Source organism: Hordeum vulgare, chromosome 6H (genome assembly GCF_904849725.1).
Source record: "Hordeum vulgare subsp. vulgare chromosome 6H, MorexV3_pseudomolecules_assembly, whole genome shotgun sequence".
NCBI lineage: Eukaryota > Viridiplantae > Streptophyta > Magnoliopsida > Poales > Poaceae > Hordeum > Hordeum vulgare.
Window position 1 is genome coordinate 438,899,838 of NC_058523.1, and position 18,869 is coordinate 438,918,706.

Here is an 18,869-nt window from a genome sequence, read left to right on the forward strand (position 1 = left end):
TATAGGTGCGATATGAGAGAAGGCTACCGGAGGACTTGTCATTGGGAATCGTCGAAAGAACATGACGATTGCAACTTAACAGCTGAATAAGCCTTGGTGTACGTGCATGAAGACGCCGTGTTTTGGGATGCTTCCGAGAGGCAACAGAAGTTCATACTCTAACCCATCATCATACTGAGGGCCACCACAGCTCGACATGCCCCCTGCACATACCCCATGAACCCAGAGACTTGGGCATGTTAAATTCAGGGTAAATGGTTTTGGGACAACAACTTGGCGATTTTTCTTCATGCATATTGAGGGGTGGTGAACAGCTACCTCCCGGCTTCCTTCCGGTCGGCTCCTTATTGCTTGGAACCACCTAACTGTTTCTTGGATCGTTGGAATTTTTATTTTCTTCTTGGATTTGCTTCTTGGATAATTGGGATTTATTTCTCTTTACTCACGTGGGATGATTGATTGGCCACGGACTTTCTAGATTTGCCTTGACAATCAGCTTGAACTTCTTGGGGACTCTTCTTCAAGGATCTCCTGGGGACCCAACTTGGGAATTTGGAAGGCAAATGTTCACCTCTGTGTACTAGGAATAGACCCTCTAGCACTTTATCTGGAGCTTCTGGAGGCGCACCCCTGTGTTGCCATGTGACTACGCACCAAACCAACTTGTGTTGGGTCAGGCAGTCCTCCATGATCTTTTCCTATAGTCTTCCCTGGGGTGCGAGCCCCTATGAACACGAGGCATGCCGGGAAACATGAAGAGCGCGGAGTCTTAATACTCAGAAGTGTGCAAATAATCGTTTCTACTGCCTCTGGAAGCATACACCTGGTACGTGTCGTGCATTGTGGGTGTAGGATCCGCTCTACCTACAACTGGACACATTGTGCCACCCTTCGAGAAGTCCTCGGGTAGCCAAAACTTCTATCAACAACGTAGTGCGATAGGGGAAAGCCATTTTATTGTTGGACTGAGTCCGTTAAGAAAAATTAAGGAGACCAAGAAAAATACCCACAATATGCAACGAGGAGTGCATCATGGATCCGATAGCCCACTGAAAAGGGTCTCCCCAAAGGAGGAAAAAAGCAACGGAAGAGGCAATGTTTTAAGAAAAATATTTTTTAAGAAACCTTCCGTTGATTGGGGGCATAGGACGGGCTCCCTGGGAATCGACCAGCTGATATGCACCCCCGTCGTAAACTTGTTCGATGACGTATGGTCCTTCCCACTTAGGCTCGAACTTCCCCTTCGTCTTGTGCATGATGACGATGGGTCGACGCAGCACGAGGACCAACTCGCCCTTGCGGAACACGCGCTGCTTGACGAGCTTGTCGTAGGCTCTCACCATGTTTTGGCGGTAGAGCTCCAGGTTTTGCAGGGCATGCAGTCGCCCCTCTTCAAGGGCGTCAAGCTCCTGAAAACGAAGTTGTACTTGTTCATCTTGGCTGAGGTTTTCCTGGATTGCTACCCGCAAAGAGGGTAACTGGACCTCCAATGGCACGACTGCTTCGCTCCCGTAAACGAGAGAGAATGGGGTAGCTTGTGTCGAGGTACGAACTGTAACGCGGTACGCCCACAAGGATTCGAAGAGACGGTCATGCCAGTCTCTCTTATGCCTTGTCACCATCTTCTTGAGTATCTTGCCAAGCGTCTTGTTGAAGGCTTCGATTGCGCCGTTGGCTTGAGGGTAGTAGCTACTGGAGTAATTCCACTTGATCTTGTACTTGTCCATGAACCTGTACATCTTCTTGGACTTGAAGGCCTTGCCATTGTCAGAGGTGATGCAGTGTGGTATCCCAAAGAGATATATGATATTTCGCTCTAGGAAGTTGATGGCGTTGTCGCTCTTCACCTCCCGTAGCGGAACAGCTTCCACCCACTTGGAGAAGTAGTCTGTCGTAGCGAGGATGAAACGATGCCCGTGGGAAGATGGGGGTCGATGATGCCGATGACGTCGATTCCCCAAGCGTCGAATGGCCAAGAGGGAACAGTAGGGTGAAGAGGGACCGGCGGCTGGTGCTTGAAGTCTCCATGTACCTGGCAGTTGTGGCATGACTTGGCGACCCGAAGGCAGTCAGCCATGATGCCAGGCCAGTAGTATCCTGCCAGACGTATGCTATGGTACATCTTAGCTCCTTCTTGGTTCCCGCCGCAGACTCCATGGTGCTTCTCCAAGAGGATCTTCTCGGCTTCGCCTCGACTAACGCATCGAAGTAGGACCTCCTGCCCATGAGACCGCCTGTATAGGACACCTGCATCATAAAGGTAGAAAGGGAGTCGACGTTGTAGTTGGCGTCTCGCGACAGGGTCGCTGGGGAGACTACCATGCTTGAAGTAGTCGAGGAAGGGTTGCAGCCATTCTCCTTCCTGCACAACGTTCATCATGATGGTGTTGACTTCATGATCGGTCGTGATAAGGTCCAGGACAGCCGAGAGTAGCCACCTTTCTTGAACATTTATCTGCATGGTTCTATCATCTGGTAGCACTAATGCTGCCGCTAGTTTGGCCAAGGCATCAGCAGGCACATTCCGACTTCGTGGAACATGGAGAACTTCAATATGTTGAAATTTGTCCATGAGGTTCCGGGCCGCGGTGTAGTACGGTACAAGTCCAGGCTTGCGAACTTCGTAGATGTCGTTGACTTGTCGAACGATGAGTTGAGAGTCGCCGAAGGCCCGTAGAGAACATACTTCCATCGAGAGCGCGAGGAGAAGGCCGAATATGAACGCCTCATACTCCGCCTCGTTGTTTAAGCATTCTTCTTTGAGGAGAGAAAACGAGTGATACATCACCCCTCCTTGCGGTGTCTTGAACACCAAACCTGCGCCTCCCCTTCGTCTTGGGGTTCCGTCAGCATCGGCATCCGTGCGAGAGGCTCCATCGAAGTAGAGCTCCCATGGTGCATGGTCGAGACTGAAGACTTCCTCATCAGGGAGGTCGGTGATGAGAGGGGAATCATCTAGAACTCGGTGCGCCGCGAGGAACTCCGCCAAAGCTTGGCCCTTGATCGCCTTCTGAGGCACAAAGGTGATGTCGAATTCCATCATGAGAAGCACCCATTTTCCTAGTCGCCCCATGAGTGCGGGCTGACTTAGAACGTACCTTACGGGATCCGCTCGTGCAACAAGCTGGATCTGGTGCTTCAACGTGTAGTGCCTCAATTTATTCAAAGCGAAGATTATGGCGAGGCATAACTTCTCTATCGAAGAGTAGTTTTGCTCGGACCCCACCATGGTGCGGCTCAAGTAGTAGCAGGCCACCTCCTTCCCTTCATCATTGTTCTGAGCGAACAAGGCACCTACCGAAGCGGGCTGCGCTGCGATGTATAGGATGAGTGGGCGCCCCTTTATGGGAGCTGCCAAGACAGGAGGATTAAGGAGGTACCTTTTGATTTCGTCGAAGCTGTGTTGGCATCCCTCGTCCCATACGAATGGAGCTCCTTTCTTCATGAGGCTTGAGAAAGGTTGGATGCGTCCAGAGAGGTTGGAGATGAAGCGTCGGATGTACGCTAGCTTCCCCTGCAATGACCTCAACTCCTTGAGATCTTGAGGTGGCGGCATGTCGAGGATGGCCTTGATCTTCTTAGGCTCGATCTCTATGCCTCGATGACGAATGACGAAGCCGAGGAAAAGGCCCGACTGAACACCAAAGGCACACTTCAACGGGTTCATCTTGAGCTGATGTTGATGTAGACGCTCGAAGACAACCCAAAGATCCTTTAAGTGACGCTCGCGTTCTCTTGTCTTGACCACCATGTCGTCGACGTAGCACTCGACTGAATGATGGACCAAATCACCAAGAATGCACGTCATAGCGCGCTGGTATGTCGCGCCAGCGTTCTTTAATCCGAACGGCATGACGATATAGTAGAAGTTGCCCTTCGGGGTCCTAAAAGCGGTGTCGAGGGCGTCATCTGGGTCCATCTTGATCTGGTTGTAGCCCGATGAACCGTCCATGAAGGATAGCGCGACATGCCGTGTGGTGGAGTCCACGACTATCTCCGGGATTGGCAAAGGGAAGTTGTCTTTGGGGCAGGCTCGGTTTAGCTCGCGGAAGTCCTGGCAAATCTGTATCTGCCCATTCTTCTTCTCCACTGGAACGATATTGGCGAGCCACCTTGGATACATGATCTCTTTGATGAAACCTGCGGCAATGATTTTTTCTACTTCGGCGATGACGTCATCTTGCAGTTCCGGATGCAGGCGTCGTGGTGCTTGCTTAACAGCGCGAAATTGTGGGTCAATCGCCAGCTTGTGAGTGGCGACACGGGGGTCCAACCCCGGCCTTGTAGTTCCAAGCAAAGCAATCTCGATACCCCATCAAGAAGCTTCGGTACTCTTCTCGCTCCTCTTACGTCAATGTAGCGCTGACAAAAGTGGGCGCGGGTCGTTGTTCATCCTGAGGTTGATTTGAACAAGCTCGTCGATGGTTGGTTGCCCCCCGTCTTCTAGCTCTTGTGGTGCTGACGCGGAGATGAGCTCATGTTCATCACTTGGCTCGTTATTGATGGAGTGTTGTTGACGAAGAACGTTGAGCAAAGTGTTGGAGTCATCCCTCGATGACATCGATGTAGCATGGCAGTTGACTCGTGTCCCGCCATTGAGCACCTCATCTTGATCGTGAGGGACATCATACGTGTGGCAACTCATCGCATGGTGAGTCGAATCACCGAGGATGCATGTCATGGCATGTTGATATGTTGCACCCGCATTCTTCAAACCGAAAAGCATGTTGGTGTCGTAGAAGTCTCCATCCAGGGTGGGCCTCCCTCCGTCTTTCGGTTCTCGTGATGGGGGCGCGAAGCAGAGCTTCCGCTCGTTGCCAGGAGCGTTGAGGTCGATGTAGCCAAGCCCAAACTTTGGTTGGGCCTTGCCTTTTTGCTTGGTGAGGTCTTTCGCTTGTCTCCACCAGTCCTCACATATAGCAGGCGATGGAGGCATCCTGTTGTTTCGCCGAAGAGTGATCCCGGCCTTCTCCAGCAAGCGAACCATCTTGGGCTCTGCCTTTATTGTGGATAGCGCCTCCTCTTGTTCACTTCAAGGTTTGGGAAACTCACATATAGAATCAGATTGTTTTACCTGTGGAACCTTGTAGAATATGGTATGGACACCGCATCCGGATGAATTGGGAATAGCCCAAACCTCCAATGGAGAAGTCACAGAGATGTAGAGTGACGGGGGCTGAATGCCTTGAGCTCCCCTTGTGACTTCCTCCACCTCCTTAATTCTTGTCCTAGCGACTCCTTGCGCAGGCACGAGTTCCTCCTTTGGAGTCCAGCGTGCCCGCAGCGTGATGGTTGGTGGCGCATCATTGCTTCCCCTGAGCGTCACTGGACCATCCTGGGCACCTGCAGAGCTTCCAAGTGTTAAACAACCATGGTCTTGGTGTGCCGATGTCAATGGAGAGGGGGTAGCATCCTCCGGTTGTGCTGTAGACGACCTCCAAGTGTCTGATGCCGATGTCGGGAATCTTGCCTTCAGCAACAAAGGGGCCGCTGGGGTAGATGCAGAAGGGAATATCCCACTGTGCGTTGTTGATGACGACCGCCTTCGACCTTGGTTCCGGTGGCTTCGCGAGGACGAGTCACTTGCAACAGCAGGAGAGCAGGGCATGAAGAGGCGCTTCATCTCAGCCGCCGACTTAACGCCTGGTTTGATCAAGACATCAACCGAAGGCGTCGTCCGTCCCAACCGCTGGTTGCTATCTTCTATGGGGAAGTAATACTATGCATCTGCATGGTGAGATTCCTGCACAGTGTAAGGACAGATGTTGACGATGATGCGCTGATGTGTGCCTTGGGTGTCAAGGAACTTCAGACACTGGTGAAGAGTGGATGGCACGACGCGGTACTTGTGAATCCACGACCTCCCCAGGAGTGCCGAGTAGGAGGTGTTTGCTTCGATGACGAAGAACCGCACCTTGAAGCTGAACGTGGACATTTGGATCTTCAGCGTGATGGATCCTAGTGTTGGCTTTCCTTGGTTATCAAAGCCACAGATCATTACGTCCGTGGACTCTAAGTCGTCCACTGTGAAACCAGCCCGCGTCAAGCTCCGAAGAGGCAGGACGTTCACGGCGGACCCCGGATCTATTAGGATCCTGCGAAGATGTGCAACGCCGACGTTACCTTCCACGTAGAGTGGTCGGTTGTGGTCACCATCCTCGATGAGCTTGTCCTCCTCATCGAACGTGATTTCATTCATGAATAGGGGGTTGGAGAAGAGTCGATATTTCGCCATGGACACCTCATAGAGCTCCGGAGTTTGAAGCGCCTTGACGAGGGCTTCGCGGAGGTTGGGCACCATCATCAGGGCATCGTGCACACTCAATAGTGCGGGGATTCGCTTGAGGTGGGCGATGATGTTGTAGTCGATGTCATGTGGCTTCATCTTCTCTTGACCTTGTTCTTTACGCACTTCGTCCTGCAAGGGTGCTTCTTTGGAGGTAGTCGGCTTGGGCACCTTTGCTTGCTTGACCCTCAGTGGTTCAGGAAGGATCTTGCCTCCACGCAAGTTCATATTCACCTCTTCTGCTTGTACGTCATTCTTCGTGTCTTCAGTGTGGAAGACCTCTTGCTCTTCGGGCGTGAACACAACTTCCGAATCAGAGCTCAGCGTGTCACTATAGCTGAGGACAATGTTGCAACCTTCGATGTGGGATGAGCTAGCCCCTTCTTGGTCTTCGTCCTTCTCCTTCGCCGCTGGTTGCACCCGAGCATGTGACATGAACTGCCCCAAAGTGGGCAAAACACGCCCTAGCCACGGGAATGACTCATCTCCCTCTCCTATAGGGACGAATCTTGGTGGAGGGCCGCGTTGACTTGGATCAACTCGCCTTAGGACCCTAGGGGCGACTTGCTCCAAGGGGGTTGGGCGTTGAGGTCGAGGTGGGAGGCTCCTCGGGTACGGCCTTCGGCGAACCATTCTCCAAGGCTCGACCTTCTGGATGGCTGGGGTTACCTCCTGGTGGAGGGACAATGCTTGCGTCGCGGAGAGGACGAAGCTGGACAGTTGATCTTCGACTTGTGCAAGCGGCACCCACTTTTCCTCTTGCTCTGTCTCTTGACTCGGTGAATAAGATGAGGCCACGCTCACCATGTTCACCGCGGGGTAGTCCGGATTGATGGCTTCTGAGTCCAAGTTGATCCTCTTCTCATTAACGGCTCTTTGTAGCCACTCTTTGAAGGCGACAGAATCCTCGATGACGTGACCCACATACCTGTGATATGGGCAAAATAACGGATTATCAGTCATCCTCACCTGATCCGGCCTTCGAGGTTCTGGTAGGTTCAATGCTCGATGCTCCATCAGCTAGTTGAACATGTCCTTGACAAGTTCACGATGGAAGATGTACTACTTCTTGAGGAGCTCCTGGATCAATGGGCGTTGCCTTCCTCCCGCCTGTTCGCCTCTTGTGCCCAAGACTGGCACATGGCCTCGTGGTGCAGATGAGAAGACCTTGGTGGTGTTGGTTCTGCTGGTGCCTTTGGCTTGCCACCATTGTTTGCTAGCTTGGATGTTGCGGTGAAGCGCTTGGCAGGGTCATATGCGCTGGCATTCTTGTATAGCTCCATTATTTGTGGTGACTTCTCGAACTCGAGCTTAGTAGCCGCTACCGCTGTGCTTAGGGCACTGAAGTTCCTAGGCTCGCGCCGAGAGACCTCAAGTGAACAATGTTGTTGCATCCCGTGGACGCACATCTCGATCGCGTCCTCGAGGTGCATCTCTCTGGCAAGACGCACATAGCTGTTGCGGAAGCGTATGATGTAGTCATCAATGGACTCGTCTCGTCGTTGTCGAACTTGCGCCAGCTCGACGATAGAGAAGTCTTTCTTTATGGAGACGAAGTGCTTCTTGAAGACTTCCTTCATACCCGCCCAACTTCCAATGGATCCAACCGGTAATCGGCTATACCAATGGAATGCGGGTCCCGTCAACGACCCTGAAAATTGACGAAGAAGGAGCGACGAGCTATTTGCCGTATCGCCGCACGCCGCCTCGAAGTACGCCAGGTGCTCCCTTGCGTCGCCGGTTCCATCGAATTGACAGAACTTTGGGCGATGCCACCCTGAGGGGTATGCAACCATGTCGTGACATGCCTCATAAGGCTTCTCCAGATCGCTCTCTGAAGTGCAAGGAACTTGATCTATCGCCATTTGCTTGAACTTTTTGGCCACCATATCTTCAACGATGTCGTGGTAGTCCTTCAGCATGCTCGCGTTTAGCGCTGCGTTGGCAGAACCAACGGGGCTAACCCAAGGCCGAGTATGCGCGCTGGGGTCTTGGTGTTGACGAGGCTCATTCGTCGGCACTACTACATGAGTATCGCCTAGTGGCTCTTCCTCCTGTGGATCCACCACTCGTTGTGGTGCGTCTCGTGGTGGAGCACCTTGGTTATTCATCATGAACTCGATGAACTGATCGAGCTTTGACGATAACCGATCGATCGTTTAACGCGGGTCCCGCACCTTTTATTCTAGGGAAGCTCGTCGCACCGCAACTGCATCTCTGTTGACTGGATTTTGGATGACACCATCGGGCTCCTCGGTGCCACCGCCGATGTTCACCATGCGCACTGGCGCAGTGTGGAGATCTTCAACCCCATCGTCTGAGTCTGAGAAGTTAGACGGAACAAGCTCCCGATAAGGAGGGGAGTTCAGGTGCCTCTTCAACGAAGGTGAAGAAGATGAGTCGGAGAGGCCCTCCTCGTCATCGGGATTGTCTTGGTGCTCTTCATCTCCGATAGGCTCGTCCGTTACACTCTGACGCGCAATGGACCTTAGTCGTGTGTTAGCTCCAGGCCGACTTGCAACTTGATGAAGCTCATCAGGGTCTTCGGGTAGACGCGCCATGATGTTGGTGTAGCGGCGCGGGGATATGTATGGATGTCGCGAAGAGCCTCCACTCATTAGTGAGCCTTTCCCGGCAGTTACAGGAAGACATGGAGCCTTGGATCTTGCTCCTTCTTGAGATGACGCAGAGCGTGTCTTGGGTTCCCCCTCCGCACCTTTGAACCATGCACGCACATGGCCTAGGCGAGGCAAGAAAGTCTTCCGGAAGTCTGCCTTAGGGTTTGGCACGATCTCTTCATATGAAGGATAGCCAAACTCCTCGGTGATACGCGGTGGCCGCCATCCATTACTTGACTCTTGACTAGGCTGCACTCCTAGAGTGCCACACAAAGCAAGGTTCTTCTCACCTGACTCTTTCGCTTTGTGAGCCTCCCGCTGAAGCTTAGCTTCCCCATCTCGACATACTCTTTCAGCGCTAATGAGAGGAGGATTGACAGGAATTGTTGTGGTTGGTTGGAGGGCGGCCTTGGTTGTAGCCTCTGGGGCCGCTTCTTTGTTGGTGGGGGTCGTGGTCTTGGCTACTTCAATGCCCTCCATCGGCGTTGTGGTCGCCGCTGCCGTCTTCTGGTCCTCTGACGGGGGTGGTGTTGTGGTCACCTTTTCCTGTTCACCACTTCTTGGGGCTAGGGATGTGGAAGGAACCTCTGTGCCCCCTCGCTCTATGCCGCTTGTGGACGACTTGCGTGGTTTCGGTGCCAAGCGACTTAAAAGGTAGTTGTACCGGTCATGCCGCTCCTAGTCGGGGGATATGCGGAATCTGATCCTGTCATTTTCCTGAACAACCCCGCCGTCGGGTTGTAAACGTACCTTTGTGTGTCGAAGGACTAAGTCCTCAAGTTCTTTGTATAGAACTTGGAGATTTCTCCGGCGTCTCTCCCGCTTGCGTTGGTTGTCTGTCGGAACTCCGCCCACCCGTAACAGCATCGGTGGAGTGGGGAGAAGTGGTGGTGCAGCGCGCCATATTGATGATGAAGTCCTGTCCATCGTCGCCTGCAGTTGTGGTCAGTCTCCCCGCCTGGGAGGGGACAAGGGTTGTGGCGGAAGCGTGGATCGTGGAGGCTCCCTTGGTCGCCACTGTTGAGTGGGTCGGGGGGGGCCTTTCTTCATCTTGGTGCCTTGACCATTGGTTCCAACGTGGTGACATGTTAGGATGTCCCCGTTGTTGGAGATGTCGTGTTGGTGACGGTAGTCGTCGGGGTGCCAGCGTGTGACGCTCATGTTGAGGACGATGACTTGGGGCTTTTGGGGCTTCATGCCTCATCCTCCCTGCAGCTCGTGCCGATGATGTACTTAGTGCCATCGGATCATGCAGACGTGTTTGGATGCTATTCATCTGCTCTTGGAGGTGGCGAAATTCTCGCCGCAAGCCTTTGTCACACGGGGCTGGTGCTTCATGGTGCAGGACGGCAAACCTGTTATCGTTGGGGAGAGACTTCCCTTCAACCGCTGAAGTGTGGAGGCATGGCGCCCATGCGCGCTGCCAAATGTCTTCATGGTTGATGGAGATTTTCGGGGTGCGAGCATGTGGCGCTCATGTTGAGGACGATGACTTGGGGCTTTTGGGGCTTCACGCCTCATCCTCCCTGCAGCTCGTGCCGATGATGTACTTAGTGCCATCGGATCATGCAGACGTCTTTGGATGCTATTCATCTGCTCTTGGAGGTGGAAAAATTCTCGCCGCAGGTCTTCGTCACGCGGGGCGGGTGCTTCATGGCGCAGGACGACAAACCTGTTGTCGTTGGGGAGAGACTTCCCTTCAACCGCTGAAGTGTGGAGGCATGGCGCCCATGCACGCCGTCGAATGTCTTCATGCTTGATGGAGATTGTCGGGCCCGGTAGAATGGACTCCTTGCGTGAACGCCGCTTCCAGAACTCCCTCATAATGGCCCGCCTCACCAGCTGCTTGACCTTGGTTGGCTCGTATGCCCAGTCATCAGGAAACAAGTCATACGGTGGGGTCTGGGTGTTCCGGTAAGTGAACACCTTGTCTGCCAGGTCCCTGGCTCCAAGGGACCAATCCTCCTGCGGAACCGTGCTCTAAGCAAGGCGTGAGGTGACTTGTTGACGAAGTAGTTGTACCTTGCTATACTTTCGCCTGTAGTTTCAAAGATGGTGCGGGCTTTGGGACGAACGCGCATTCGCCATAAGCCTCCATAGGTGGTGGGAGATGGCTTCCAAGCCTTCGAGAAGTTCGACCTCGGTGCACCGTGGTGTTGGTCGTGATGGCTCCGAGCGTGGAGTTGGAGCGGGGCGTGATGGGACGCTACTTCCGCCCGCCTGTTGGCGGCCTTGGCACAAAGGCGTTGAGCCTCCACCATGTCTCCCTTCATGTCTGCCCTCGTCGGTTCCTTCAACAGGGCACACACCTCAAGCATTAGCTCGTGGCGCTCCTTCTTTGCCTTAGCGGCCTCACAACTTTGCGCCTTCTTCGTCTGCACAATTTGAAATTGCGCAGGATCTTGCGCTTGATGCATGTAGACCTTCTCGCCGAGCTCGATGACGACCATGGGCGGCAACGAACCAAACTGGAGCAACATCGGCTCCGAGTTGCCTCCGTTGTTAGAGTCCGCCTGCATGAAAAGGGATCACGATCATCAAGAATCCTCATCAATACCATGTCATGCAACATGTTGTGCGGGTTGGGAGATGGGCGAAGACGACTCTCACGACCACAGCGAAGCAAAGATGGGAGGAGAACCATGTCCCACCGGGCGTGCCAATTTGTTTAACACGAGAAAAATATCGTGTGAGACTCCGGGAGAAGGAAAAGGGGAGCGTATTTCTCTCTTGTGCAGGGTAAAGACAAAGTAAATGTGCGGGCGTGCCAGTGTACCGTAGTACACGAAAAGGTGTACGGAAACGAGTATTTCATTAATCTCATCGAAGAAACAAAATTACAAGTTCCCATATAGAAAGGGGCGCTCCGTGGTCTACTGGCGCGACCAAGCTGACTATGGCGATTGTGTGATCTCCTGGTTCCCGAGGCCTCGAAAGGCTCCTGGTTAATTACTCCCACGGGTTGCTCCACGGGATACCTCCGATTGAGCTGTGTGGTCGTCATCGTCGTATTCGCCTCGTGTTCTCCATGGATGCATGATGAGGTTGATGGTGTGTGGCGGGGCAGTGACAGAGCCCGTGTCTCGTTGGTACACGCGCCACAAGTGGCGTGGCCTTTATGATGGACACGCCCACCCTCGCCTTCGTGCCTCGTCGGTCTTGGCGGAAGCGTCGATCGCGGAGTAGCATGGAGAGCGCTCGGCTAGGACTGCCTGATGATCCGAAACCTCGTCGGGGCATGGAAGGAGCTAGGCCTCGCGGGAGTAATTGTCGATGGAGATCGGTGTTGGTGTAAGACCGTCGTGTTTCTCATATCAGCATGGTCGGTGTGGCCGACGCCTTGTCCTGACCGAACGTCGAGTGCATGGCAGCGAAGGATGTACGTGCATGGTCCATGCATAGGCACATGTCAGACGCGTACGTCCACAACGGCGACGATACACGAGGGCACCGTCACGTCATGTAATGTATTTGGCGACGAGGGACGCTGCCTTCAGCTCGACCATCTCGAGGAGCCACCGACAGCCAAGAGCCAGCACGTGCGGGAGTTAGCAGAGTTGGGCTTCGCGATGGGTGCAACGGAGTAAAAGCCAGAAGTGTGGTGGTCAGTTCTGTGTCATCCTTCCCGGCGCTAGCTCGACGACATCGACGGTGGGTGGCGTCGTGGCGTGCTCCATGTCGTCGTCTTCCGTGGCTCCGGCTCGACGACATCGACGGTGGGCGGCGTCGTGGCGTGCTCCATGTCGTCGTCTTCCGCGGCTCCGGCTTGACGACATCGACGGTGGGCGGCGTCGTGGCGTGCTCCATGTCGTCGTCTTCCGCGGCTCCGGCTTGACGACATTGACGGTGGGCGGCGTCGTGGCGTGCTCCATGTCGTCGTCTTCCACGGCTCCGGCTTGACGACATCGACGGTGGGCGGCGTCGTGGCGTGCTCCATGTCGTCGTCTTCCGTGGCTCCGGCTTGACGACATCGACGGTGGACGGCGTCGTGGCGTGCTCTATGTCGTCATCTTCCGCGACTCTGGCTTGACGACATCGACGGTGGGTGGCTTCGTGGCGTGCTCCATGTCGTCGTCTTCCGCCCGGATCGGCTTGATGACATCGACGGTCAGTCGCGTCGCGGCGTGCTCCATGTCGTCGTGTTCCGCGGCTCCGACTTGACGACATCGACGGTGGGCGACGTCGTGGCGTGCTCCATGTCGTCGTCTTCTGCAGCTCCGGCTTGACGAAGTAGACGCAGAGTGGTGATGATGACCTTCGCTTCACAGTCCTTCATGGCGCCGGCTCGACGGCTTTGGCGATGGGCTGCGTCCTGGCGTTCTCGATGTCGCTCTCTTCCGCGACCCCATCATGATGAAGTAGACGTGGTGATGACGACCTCCACTCCCGTGTCCTTCATGGCACCGGCTTGACCAGGAAGGCGATGGGCGTTGTACCGGCAAGCTCCGCGGCACCGTATTGACAAAGTGGACATCAGCGGCGTCCCTCGAGCTCCACCGCGCCACCATCGGGTTGTGCATGCATGCAATATAAAGTCCATGCAAGAGATTAGATCATGATTTTACCGTTCAGGAACATCAGCTTGTTGTCCATGTCGCTGGTGCCGCCGAAGTTTCGTGCGTGTAGATGAGTGTACGCTGGTCCTTCTCCTCTGCGTGTACGTCGGCGTAACGGCCCGCGTCCTTCAACTGACCGGCGTTCCGTGCGGCCAGGCGTCGGGTGCTCCTGTCGGACGTCGGCCTTCAGTTGTTCCTTGATGGATGTGCTTGGTGCATGGTAGATCGATGTATGGCTGCTTGGTTGATGGATGTTGTAAACGATGAATGGTTTCGTGATGAATGGATGTCTGGTGCGTGGATGGATGTTGTAAGGGATGTGATGGATGGATGTCTGGTGCGTGGATGAATGTTGTAAGCGATGGATGGATGTCTGGTGCGTGGATGGATTCTGTGATAGGTGGTGTGTCGATCCTCCTCCTCTGCATGTACGCCTGGTTGTATTTATAGCCACGAGGAGGATGGCGCTGCGGAGCCGTCGTTCGGCTGCTGCCGATTTTCTTGGAAGGGATAGGTATGGCAAACACGTTGATCTTCCTCGCATACTTATCCCTTCAGCCGATTATTTTGACGTGCATTTCTTGGCAACGCAAACAAACTTATACGCATCTGGTTAGCTCTCAAGTGACTACAGATGGGTCAAGGCCATCGCCTAAGAGACTCTTTGATGCCTTGGTCGTTCCACAATTCTTCTACTGATTATACGGGTATTCGGAGATGTATAAATACGCGTCCGCCAGATAGCCGGTACACGGGGTTACACCCACCGTACACATATCATAGACGTAGACTTGTCTTTTCGAAAAGTATACGTACCCGCATAATCCTAACATGCATGCAAAGAACCCTGCCAAATCACACAAAAGCTAGCTACAAAAGAACTAAAGTGTATGCAGTACGTGAGCTACCTTGGCATGCATGCATGCACGTAAGCTAGATCAAGGGTTCTTATGCACTTGTATGTAGTGCACAACTTGCGCTTAGATAAAGTAACGACTCATCTAACTTCTGTTTTCACCAAGCGTGAAGCACAAAATCACATCAAACACTCCCTAATATTTTTATTTTAACATTATAAAACTTTTCTCGTTTGGCTTTATTTTTAAATTTTGAATTTGGCTCGGTTTCGAACTAACACGAGAACAATGATCGAAATCACGGTGACGTGGCACCATTAGCGTGGGATCATTGTAGCTTAATTACATACATTACTGTAGCAAAAGCTGAGGATGTCACAACTCTCCCCTACTAACAAGAATTCTCGTTCCGAGAATTAAGAGGTAGAAGGAAAGAGCTCGGGTATTCATCACGAAGATGATCCTCGCGTTCCCAAGTGGCTGCATCTTCAAAATGATTTGACCATTGCACTTTAAGGAACTTGGTGACTTTGCGACGAGTCTGACGTTCAGCCTGGTCGAGAATGCGGGACGAATGCTCTGTATAAGAAAGGTCTTGTTGTAGCTCAAGCATATCATGATCCACTGCTCGAATAGGATCCTTGAAGCAGCGGCGGAGGTAAGAAACATGGAAAGACATCGTGAACCTGAGAAAGGTTCGCCGACAGTTCCAATCGATAATCCACTCTTCCACGCCTTTCAGAATAGTGAAAGGACCAATATAGCAAGGAGCTAACTTGCCCTTGATACCGAAACGATGTGCACCTCTCATTGGTGTGACACGAAGATAAGCCTTTTTGCCAGGTTGGTAGACCATATCTTGATGATGACGGTCATACTGACTTTTCTCACGAGACTGGGCAACCTTCAGATTCGCAAGAATAATGCAGACTTGATCTTTAGTATGTTGGATAATATCCGGACCGAAGAGTGATTGGTCCATTGAACAGTGGCTCTGGAATTCCATACGAAGCCAAGTGTAAAGGATACTTTGGAGTCAAAGATGTACAAGAGAGTCGGGTTTCAATCCTGTGGAACTTTGAGTTATGGGTCCATCATGTGGGTCAAGAGTAGGCAAAGGGGTGACATATTATACGGTCTTGGTAGCAAGTCATGTCAGAGGATAGCCTGTCAATTATGTTGGCAACAACATCGGTACCAAGGGCGGGGGGACGAATAGAACCATTTTCCTACTCGTTGAAACGAGGCGGACCAATAGGCAAGGCTCTTGTCCACTGGCGGCTATCGGAATGTTATCCACAATAGTAACAGGGTCTTACTGACAGAGTTGTATACCAAGAATTTTACCTAAGCAGGGAATTAATACTGCTTAGATAAGTTATGCCACAAGAAAGGTCAAACAGACCAATAGGAAGGAAAATGTGTTCACACACACTAGTATTTAAAGTATACCATTACCGAGGAAAAATAGGGTATGGTATACATGATAGGTCATCAAGTACATAACCATTTAGATAAAGAGGCAAGAGGAATCATGATGTTTACGCATACCATATGGTTTGGAAAATTGATCAGGAACAATTTAGCACTGCGCTTCCAATGTTCGTGTTGAAACATGAAGTACCACATCCGTGCTTCGGGGTAGCATCAACATGGTCATCAGATAAAGGTTGGACTTTGGGTACACAAAGAATTCATCAAAAATAACTTATAAAATAAGCCATATGGTTTCCGCATGGAAGATGACGAATCTTACATATGGGAGGATTTATAACAATAGGTCCTTCGGCCCTGTGTGCCAGACAAGACATCACCATACCAGGTTACATAAAGACCGAAGTTATAATTATTGGGAAAATGTTCCAACCATCATATCTGCCCGAGATTCAGATCTGATTGGTGTCGGCACACCTCAGACTCAAGATGCCTGAGAAGAAAGATGAAGATGCAAGATTCTCATGATATGAGATACACAAGCAATTCTTTAATCATGAGCTCGACTGTAAGACATATGAACACAATGTCAAGACATTCGTGCCCACAAACAATTCTTAAGTCAAAATGCAACTGAGTTCTCATTTGGGAACCATCATCGAGGATAACAAAGTTCCATGTGTAAATCTGGATTAGCTCTTATGAAGGAACTTATTTTCCCTGATCATATAACAAATCTTCAAAACATATAACACTTCATACATGCATGGATGATCTGGAAAGATCCTAGAGGAAGCAAAACAAAACTTCCACATATTCACGGTGGCGAGAATGCACATGAACTTTGGGGAAACATTTCTACTATCAAGCACATTCTTCATGAGCTAGGCACAAGGATAATGCTTTCAAGAGCTTCATCGCCGAACATGGAGAAGTTGAGGGTGTGGTTGATGGGCTCAACAACAATTCTTCAAGATTTCGATAGGGATGAATTTCTAAAATTATAAGGGCAAGGAGATACCATTTGTCAACTCAAATGATATAATGACGTATGCTCGAGGGAACAACAACAATTAAACATTGGTCGAAGGGTGCACTCGGAAATATGAACTGAGTAGCACGACGAATGTTAGAATGGTGAGTTGACAACCAACATACCAAGACTGAAACTATGAGTTATTAACTTCAAAACAATAGGATTGTCAGAAGTATTGGGATCACACATCAAAGTTCACTTGTTGGTATTCCGGTTTGAAACAACACGGGGACCAAGAAACGAACGGTGATGACAAGAAGTATCACTATATCAAGAATTCTTAAGAGGTGCAATGATGCTCACAACATTCTTGACATAAAGATGGTAATACTCCAAGGTAGCACATAACATAAGATGAATTAGCAAGGAACTCAAAGGACAACACAAAACACGAATATGTCTGTGTTGGAGGGAAGGCAAAAAGGTTGTTGATGAAAACACAAATCATCGAGGGGCAAGGATGGCATTTCTCATCATGAATTCGATTGATAGCCTGCAAGAGCTCAGAATGCTGATGATGATCACGACACATTTGTCGAGAAGCTTCACGAAGATGTAATTTCTCAGTGACGACATCAAGCAAAGGAATGGTGAAGCTAAAGGTTGTCGGAAACACAGTTAAGACTGCTAGCTCGGAATCAAAATTGCCTTTCAAAACAACCAATATGAGGTGGAAATCTCGATGCAAACTCAGTGCACTGTTGTAATTGTGTTCTAGGGATGAAGGGTATAGATAGCATGGTCGAGCTCCAACATGACGATGATGATGTAGCTTAACAGCTTGGAATGACATGATCGAGTACAAACTCGTAAACAAGGAAGATTACTAGAAGTTGTTGAATCGCAATGCATACTCGATTTCTGTTATCGATGTATTCTTGTGTCCAACAACTAAAACACGAGGAAAATGGAATTAATGAAAACATCATAGGTTATGAGGACCTCACAAGAAGTTATATAGCTCCGCGATATCCTCGAGCTACAAGAATAATACTCGAAGGTAGATCAACATTAAGGCTTGGACCGATGTATTGATCTGAAGAAGACAAGTATTTTAACTCGTCTGAGAATGAAATCAAGGTAGGACAACATGGTCGGAACCACGATTGCAAAGGACAAGATCACAGATACCAGATTAAACCACATAATGAATGATTATTGATACAAGAAGTTTCTATGGTAAGATCAACGTCGTTTCCATGGGCATGAACACAAAGTTCAAGGTCGACTCCCACTTCATCAATGCAACACCTCCCATTTACTCCTCGCCTTTGATCAGGTTGTAGCTTAAAAAGATTATCTAGCAGAACACCAGAAGAGCAAGACTCGTGAAAACTCTTCAGTTCATATTGATTTAGGAAGGCATAGGTTCAACTCGTCCGGGCATCTTAGGAACATATACCGCAAACTCCAAGAGTAACTAACACATGCTTGAAGAGCAAGGCTGAAAAAAGCATAGGGTACAACTTATCAGAGGGAGAAGACACAATTTACCAATGGCATCATGTGTCAGGGGAAGCAATCACAAGAACTTTTGAAAGCAAACGATGTCGTCGGATAATAACCCAGAATGAGTCTGACAATCCACAAAGGACCTGATGTGAGTATCGGTACTCAATCAGAGGGAGATAGGATGTAATGCATCGGGTTATAGAACATCTGAAAAATACTGATACTTAATTACCAAAGGAATTAGGATTTCCATGTTGGTGTATCGTAATCAGATGCTCCGATCAAATACAAGTAGGCTGAATGGATTTAGATGGACAACCACCACAGTTGATTTGTCAAGAACCATCTCTGTCTGGAAGGACGTCTGATCCAGTAAGATAATTTATGAGTCACAACAGATGATTGTGTGAATTCGCACCAAGGTAGAATCAATAAGATCATAGGAAAATCACAAAGGATTTCAATGAATGCTGCTAGACATAATGGATTTAACCATAATGCAAGTAGATGAGAAGGACAAGAGCAATAGGCTACTGAGGATTTCGTAAGATTGAATAACAGTTTGAAGAACTTCCGAAACCCATGAAAACTGATGATGGACGAATCGCCGATAAGATAATTCGTTGCATC